An 8,445-nucleotide genomic window follows, 5' to 3' on the forward strand; every position below is an offset into this window, starting at 1 on the left:
CATATTATAAGGTAAGGTTATAAAACCACCTTTTAAGATCATTTTAGTGAAAGTTTCATGTTCCTATCTCATAGAATTTAAGAACAATGATGAATAAATAATTTTCGAGCAAAATTTAAATGGCCGGCTGAATATATTACCGCAGGAGCCGCGGCCGCGGAATTTAAATGACCACGTCAAAGGGTTAATCACATCTGCCATAAGAGTAGGCAATGCAGTGTGCTGGGAAAAGAAATTTCCAACCTCATCTACATCACCTACAAACTTTTTCTCAAATATTTCCATACGGGAACTAAATGGGTTGACACAGCTGTAATGCTCATAACCTGTGGTCTGAGGTTGTCAACTCAAATCTTAACCAGGGAATCAGATATCCTGCCATGGTTTCTGTTTTCTTTTTCTGTCCCTCCAGGCAAATTCTGGGATTGTACCTCATTTGGGCCACTACTGCTTCCTTCCTAATCCTTTCCAGATTACTGCTCGTCTACCCATTCAATCGGCGCTTTCTGTCTAGCTACTTTAAGTGTTATGAAATACACAGGGCAAATAGTGTTTCTCACACTTTCTGTATAAAAGCCATTCAACATTAGTTCCATATGACATGTTTATAAACACTAAATAATGCACTTCCACTGTTTTCCCCAGTGCGACAGTCAAGGAAACGTGAATCCAGACATCTACTTCCCCATATGCCTTCAGGGTATAGTGTTTAATTAGGTCCTCACAGGGATAACTTTACCTATAAAAATATCACCATTTTTAATGTACACTGCAACACAACCACAAAAGGATATTATTGAACTTTTGGAGCATACAGTAAATAATTAGGTACAGAATTTGTTTAGCTTTGTATTGTCTTTCTGTTTGTTTGTTATGTTTGTGACCAGTTTCATGTCCATTGTATTTTGCACTTGTGAAATGTGAAATATATGTATGTATGTGTATTAAAATTGACTTCAATTTTCAAAGCAAAGTATAGCTACAATGAATTGCAATGTCACGGTACAAATACGTATGCCGGAAAGCTCAAATTCAGGTCATGGAATATAAACATGACACATGAAATATTCCTCTTCAAATCTGTCAGTTATAACTGTGAAAGTTTCCCGAGTCCATGGCAGATTTTCTCTCTGGTTTAACTGTAAATACAACCCCACCTCCCTCAGTAATATTATATATGTATATTTCCCAAGATTGGTGCAGCGAGTTTATTTAAATGTTATACACCATGCACTGTCTTAACATATGCTTTCATAGTTACATGGGCTTAAGTGGGACACCAGTATGCCCTAGTGTGTGCTTATGACTATATCGGATGTGTTTTCTATTACTACACAGGGAAGAACTAGCCATATTCACAACATCCAAGGGATATGCCCACGAACAGCAGGCCCGAAAGATGGCTGAGTAAAAATGTCATGTGAAGTAACTTTGCACTAAATAGGGGCTTTCAACGTATTTTCCTGAAAACACGTCTTCATACATGCTGCGCAGTAACATAATGTTTCACTAGGTAACCGTTTGCTCACACACATATTGCATAAACCAACTACATTTTTTTACAAATTCCCTTTTACCAACTGCTCATGCCTGCAACGACTGCAACAAATGGATGCTTGCAGTATCTGAATGTGTTTGGTGATTGGCATGGTCACATGTTGGACTCTTCATTTATTGTAATACTCTTAAAATTATCTTGATGAACTAATAAGGTTGGCTTGCATTTCAATTTACATATTGTACCTAATTTGATTATTTATCTGGTTTGATAGTGTTATATTTCAATTACATGTTAACCATGTGAAGTGCGATTATATGCATATTGTTGATAAATTTGTTTATGCCTTTAGGCATTTGGACAAAAGGGTTTCAAGAATGATGTATTTAATGATGTGACTTGTTCCGAGTCTTACTGTTGTAGCAATTATGAATACCACATAAAAATGAAACGAAATGAATCCAGTACTTACTTTCCAAAGGAACCTTCACCCAGGGTTCGGGACAGTTGCCACCCAGCAACAAAATCCACGAGCGTATGTGATATTCCTCTTCACCACCTGTGAAAGAAACAAAAGTGCTTAATGAAACACAGAAAAATTCCAATACTAGAACTCTTAACTCTAAAGGCTGTAATACTGTAATACAAAATACTTTATCATTCAATATTCACTGGCAGAAAACGGGGTAAGATACCGGCAGTTACTTTTACTGCCCAAGTTTGGTCTTATGTATTTTTTATTGTTATGTTCCTTTTAAAGGTCGTTATATTGGTGATAAATCACTGTGTAAATTTTATGTGACTTTGACACTGATGTATTCGCTATTATTATCTGACATGTCCAATTGTATTCACTTCAATTATGGACTAAAATAAAGTTGAAGTCCCTTTACTAACACACAGGCTTCTTCGGCTGCATCATGAATACGACGTATTAATGAAGATATATAGCCTTTTACAGATACTATAGTAATTTCACTCGAATAAATAGGGTCCTCGACTAAAAATATTATCTACAGAGCGTCAGCTGTCACATCCAACACGTAGTTGTCAAGACCACAGATTTTTTAGGACAGAAGAGGGTAAGAGATGCCTCAGGGCATTAGACAATTTTACTAATAAATTGACCTACTAATTACCTAAATTCTTACCTTTATGCGTTCACTTATTTTTTTCTATTTCTTCTGTGTTAATTATCTCGCAGAAATAACACTCAAGCCACAAGAGAGGTAAAAATTTGTGCGGAACTTCAGCTCAACGACCCACATTCGAAACAAACCGTTACACTATCTAACCGATCTAACCCCCAATTCACATTTTGGGACCGGGGCCAGCAAAATGGCGACTTTCAAATCACATGGAGTCAGATACCTTACTAAAGAGCTGACTTTGAGATAACAAACGAGAAAATGTAGAGCATATTCATTATGTTTACAGTTCGAAGAAAATAGGTATTACTCCACAACAGGTATGAATATACTAATTTTTCACACTGATAAACATAAACAGCATGACTTCAGTAGTATAAATTGACTGTTTCTCAAATCAGCTGCGATGGCCTACTAAAGTCAATGTGTCAATGCTATGAAAATAGTGTTCGTCACATGTATTATATTTTTGGACATTATCCATCGTCTTGTTTCTTTTTGAAAACACAACCTACCCAGTTGGGTCCAATACGTCCAACAGACAAAGCTCAACAATATGATGGATAATGTCCAGAAATACTGTATACTACTTGTAGCAATATACCAACTGTTAGATCTTTTATTGTTGAGACCACCATCTGAAATTATTTATATTATAGCCGTATATATCAAACATGAATCATTTTAAAACTTCTTGTGTGAGAAGTAACATGCATATTTTTGAAAAATATGTACACTCTTAATTATTTTTTCTAAGTGCACTGGCATTCGTAGAACAGAGGGTAAAAACAAATTACTTTAAGAATGCTTTTTATGTCAACACGCAATGACCAAATTGTCATGTGGAGTTCTGGTTGTACGGAATACCAACTACCGTGAATTACTATTTCCTTCCGATCCAAGCTACGACTTTCCACGGATCAATACAAGCACTCGTCGCAGTGGTATTACGTTCCATCTATAAGAGATGCTTACATTTTATAGCACTAATTCCGGCTTCGATAGTTTAGTTGCCTGAAAAATTCTCTACTATTCCTTGGGATCGCTCGGACTTAACAGAGTTTTTACACTCTGGACGTTATCAGGTACCCTATAGAACTATAGATCACTGGGTTGTTACGTCGATTAGATGGAGCTAACTTCAGTTACTGTGTTATATTAGAATACATAGTCTCACAAATCAACTGCATAATGAGCTTCATAGCTGTAGTCTTCACCAAGTATAATTAGAATGATCGAGTTAAGGAGGAGGTGAGGGGGTCATGTAGCACGAATGAGGCCATTGGAAAGGCCAAGGTGTAGGTGGGTGGACAATATTAAAATGGATCTTAGGGAGATAGGATGGGATGGTGTGGATTGGATTGATCTGGCTCAGGATAGGGACCAGTGGAGGGCTCCTCTGAACACGGTAATGAACCTTTGGGTTCCATAAAATGATGGGAAAATCTTGAGAGTTGCACAATTGGCAGCTCCTCCAGAAGGGTTCAGTAAGTAAGTAAGTGTCACAAAGCAAATTCAAATTTAGTAAACATACAAAGAAAGCCAATCCAATTATGAGCCCATGTAAAAGTAAAAGTGAAGTAAAGCTATCCCTGTAACAGGCCATGAAGACCCATAGGTTTGTGAGACGGTGAGGGTTCCACATGATCGAGACAATCAGCTCAAAAATGGCGGTAAGGTGGTCATCCGCACTTTACTCCCAAGTAAAATTATTTAATTAATTCCTGGTACTCATTTGTGTTAGAGGCTGAGTCAACTGGAAGGATTAGGTCAACTGAAAAAGAAACGACCTCCTCAGGAATTGAACTCACGACCTTCCTGCTGGTAGCACAGTGCCTCAACCAACTACGCTACGGTGTGCCNGGTGTGCCCCCCCTGAGGCCATTTAAGTATGAAAAATATCCCCCTACTTGTTATTTTACAACAGCATGGAAGCTCTTCTCTTAAATTCTAATGCTTCTTCGGTATCCCCATAACATTCTGCTGTCTCTCTGTGATTAATGCTGAAGCTGAAACTAGTGACCACAGACTGCGGTGAGAGAATTTTTCTTGGATCCTCAGAAACATCAGATCTCGCACAGCCAATCAGGTTTACAATGAGCTGACAAGACAAGACACAATGAGTTGAGTCCAAGTTTCACTCCAAGCCAGTGAGATGGGAAGGTGGTCACATCTGTATCACCCCCCAGCTCTGGACCAAAGGGTATGGGGCTATGTCAGAATACAACAGAACACATTTAGAAACACAAAAGATTCATTCACATACACAGCCACACTGTGAGTAACTGTACAGTAACTCTGCTGTACGTTCGGACACAGCAAGGNGGTGAGAGAATTTTTCTTGGATCCTCAGAAACATCAGATCTCGCACAGCCAATCAGGTTTACAATGAGCTGACAAGACAAGACACAATGAGTTGAGTCCAAGTTTCACTCCAAGCCAGTGAGATGGGAAGGTGGTCACATCTGTATCACCCCCCAGCTCTGGACCAAAGGGTATGGGGCTATGTCAGAATACAACAGAACACATTTAGAAACACAAAAGATTCATTCACATACACAGCCACACTGTGAGTAACTGTACAGTAACTCTGCTGTACGTTCGGACACAGCAAGGACATATAAGTTTATAAGTTTATTTGTTGTTTACAACAAAGATAAATTCAAATTAAATTCTAATGTCTATAACATGAATACTAGACAAAAATATGACTTCCACCTACCCTCATCAACTTTATCAGTATATCAAAAAGGAGTCTACTTTACTGGCATAAAAGTGTTCAACAATCTGCCACAAAGTATTAAAAACTTGGGCAATGATACTAAAAAGTTTAAATCAGAGTTAAAGAATTATCTACATGCTCATTCCTTCTACTCTTTAGATGAATACTTCAATGTAAATAGAGAATGATGTAAAATTAAGTTATATTAATTTTTAAGCTAAAATTGCCTGTACTTATGTATGTAACCTTTTGACTTGTTCTGTATCCAAAGGTACTAACCTGCTTAGGATTTATAGAATGTAAATAAATTCAATTCAATTCAATTCAATTCAATGAAGTACAGTCAGGAACGACTACACTTAGCATGACATTTCTTAGTAGTACAGGCAACAACACACTTCGATACAGTTCACATATAGAAATGTGTACATAAATTTGTTGCAATTGGGCACATGATTGCAATCAGTCAAACACTTATTAGAAATTTTATTTTAGCATTTTCCTGCACTAGTTTAATCACCGTGTGGCTGAAGCATGTTGACCATGGGAGGATGTGCCCAATGACTAGTGAAGTTGCATTTACTCGAAATAGGAATTAATCTGCAAGATAGAAGTTCCCAATCAAAATAACTCTGTTTAGTGATATCTTGTATTGTTCACTTTTGGTCAATAAACACTTAATTTTTGGTGCAAGATGGGGTATAAAACTTTGTTCCAGCATGCTATACTACCTTCTCGTGTTTACAAGAGCTCAGATCTTCTCCCTGTCCTCAGCAAGGTCTGCCAGCTGACACCCTACCATCCTGTTTCTTCAAGATAAATTTTTAATGCTATACTCCCACTGCACATGGGTTTCCTACCAAAAACTCTTGCCTCCAATTTTCCTGCCAAAGTATGTATGTGTTTCCCTTCTCTCCTGTCTGTGATACATATTCTGATCTTCTGACTAATATCTGGCAAGGAGTACAAATCATGAAGTGATTTTCTCCAGTCTCTTTATTACTTCACCCCTCTTACAATCAAATATCCCCCTCAGTAACCTTGTTCTCAAATAAATTCATTCCATGTTCATCTCTTGTGATGGACCAAGTGACATACTTCACTACATTAGATAATGGACCACAACTCACTGTGAATAAGGCTATCTCTAGCTAGGAATGAAGGTCACATGTTACAGGTAGTAATGATGCTATCCTCTATGAGGTTGGCCGAACTAAGGCTGTCTCTTTGGTGGGGACGCGTCATGGACGAGGGATCCGTTGGGACACCTCCTTGTGGTCCTGCTAGGCAACGACACTCTTGGGGTCTGTATCAGTATGACCTACTGGGACTGGCAGCTAAGTTCCCATAAAGGGCAATGGCATCACGACTGGAGCCTCCCACACGGCGGCATAATGACTCTTGGGTATCGCTACGGTCTACCCAGGATGAATGCAGGAGAGCACTCCTATGGGGGTAGTTTTGGCTACTCCCTAGAGTACTGATAAGGTGCCGCAAGCCTTAGGGCTCAACACTCTAAAATGGTTTGACCAACCCATGTGGAGGGTTGGGAATATGGGGAACTTATATGCCACCCCAAGGGGCAACTCCTTCATGAGGGTTTCCCTGGTTGCAACCTCATAATTAGCTGGTATCGCACTCCCACTGATCATCTGGGATACCCCTTCCCACCGAATGGGGGCTCTGGTTCTGGTGGTTCATGAGGGTCTGATCCTCAACAGGACAAACCACCTAAGCCAAGGTGTGAGGCATCTTGCTGAGGGCTGTGTGGCATTGGTGTGGCTATTAGCCGGTGTCATGAATGATCTCCTTGGGGTACCAGGCAGTACGCCATTGTATTTATGCCTTCCATCCATATGGGGCGCTGAGGGTGGTGACCTTCTAAATCCACATGACTCGTGGGACCAAAATGAATACCAAAACTACAAAAAAAAGGGTAATAAGGACCCAAAACAGAAGAGGGACTCCCCTCCAAGGAGATCCCTACAAGAAATACTTCAGCAGGGAGCAGGAAGCTCTGGTACACCATTAAGGGGCCAGGGTGCAAAGGTACTGCCCAGATGAGCTAGATGGAAACTTAAAAAGGCAAGAGCGAGGGCAAGCGAAGCAGGAACTGGGGGCATTCAGCAACCAGGAAATGCAGGCATGCCTAATCAAGGAGAAACCTCTACCAAAACCTTTGACAGGACAAGGCCAGACGGCTGTAGGCCTACAGAAACGTCCAGAGCTCCAAAAAGGTGCAGGGACACTAAGGAACCAGGGACTTACATGGAGGCTATGACCAACATAAAGGTACCTATTTTCGGGAAAACATATGCTGAAGATAAGCTAACAGAAGATGACCAGAACTCCATTCTGGAAGTACTGGGAGGGGTGTTATGTAGGACTCCAATAGGAGAAGAACCACCCATGAAGTCTTACAGACCGAAATTTATTTTTGTTATTTTTTATTTTTGCATTTTTATTGAACTGTATATTAGTGCCCTTCAAAGTATTGTCCATGTGCATTAATGCACTAGTCCCAACGCTTTTGCCACTGCTCAAAACAGTGCTGGAATTCTTGAGGCTGGATACTGTTCAAAGCCTTTAGCTTGTTTTCTTTGACTTCATCCACATCACGGAATCGCTTTCCTTTCAGACTTCTCTTCATCTGTGGAAACAAAAAAAAGTCTGCTGGAGCCAGGTCGGGTGAGTAAGGTGGATGAGGCACAATCACCATGTTGTTGCTTGTCAAAAACTGTCGGACAGTCAAAGCTGTGTGGGCTGGAGCATTGTCGTGGTGAAGCAACCAGTTCCCATTTCTCCACATTTCGGACCGTTTTCGTCGCACACTCTCTCATAATCTTCGTAACACATCCAGGTAAAAATGTTGGTTCACTGTTTGTCCTGGTGGAACGAACTCTTTGTGGACAATGCCATTCACATCAAAAAAACAAATCAACATTATTTTCACATTGGATCGCACTTGACGCGCTTTCTTCGGTCGTGGTGAAGTTGGAGTTTTCCACTGGCTTGATGATTGCTTTGATTCTGGATCGTACCCGTAGCACCAAGACTCATCGCCCGTCCCAATTCTT

General features: G+C 40.0%; 1 protein-coding gene across 1 annotated transcript in view; it reads right to left on the reverse strand.

Moving 5' to 3' along the window:
- LOC111864221 (multidrug resistance-associated protein 4-like) overlaps nt 1–8,445 on the reverse strand; it is a 36,171-nt gene that overhangs the window by 3,754 nt on the left and 23,972 nt on the right. The window contains exon 9 of the mRNA XM_023851307.2: nt 1,971–2,057. The gene's annotated coding sequence lies outside the window, so the exon portion shown is untranslated. The remainder of the gene's footprint in view (nt 1–1,970; nt 2,058–8,445) is intronic.

This window comes from Cryptotermes secundus, unplaced genomic scaffold, assembly GCF_002891405.2.
Source record: "Cryptotermes secundus unplaced genomic scaffold, Csec_1.0 scaffold3416, whole genome shotgun sequence".
NCBI classification, from domain to species: domain Eukaryota; kingdom Metazoa; phylum Arthropoda; class Insecta; order Blattodea; family Kalotermitidae; genus Cryptotermes; species Cryptotermes secundus.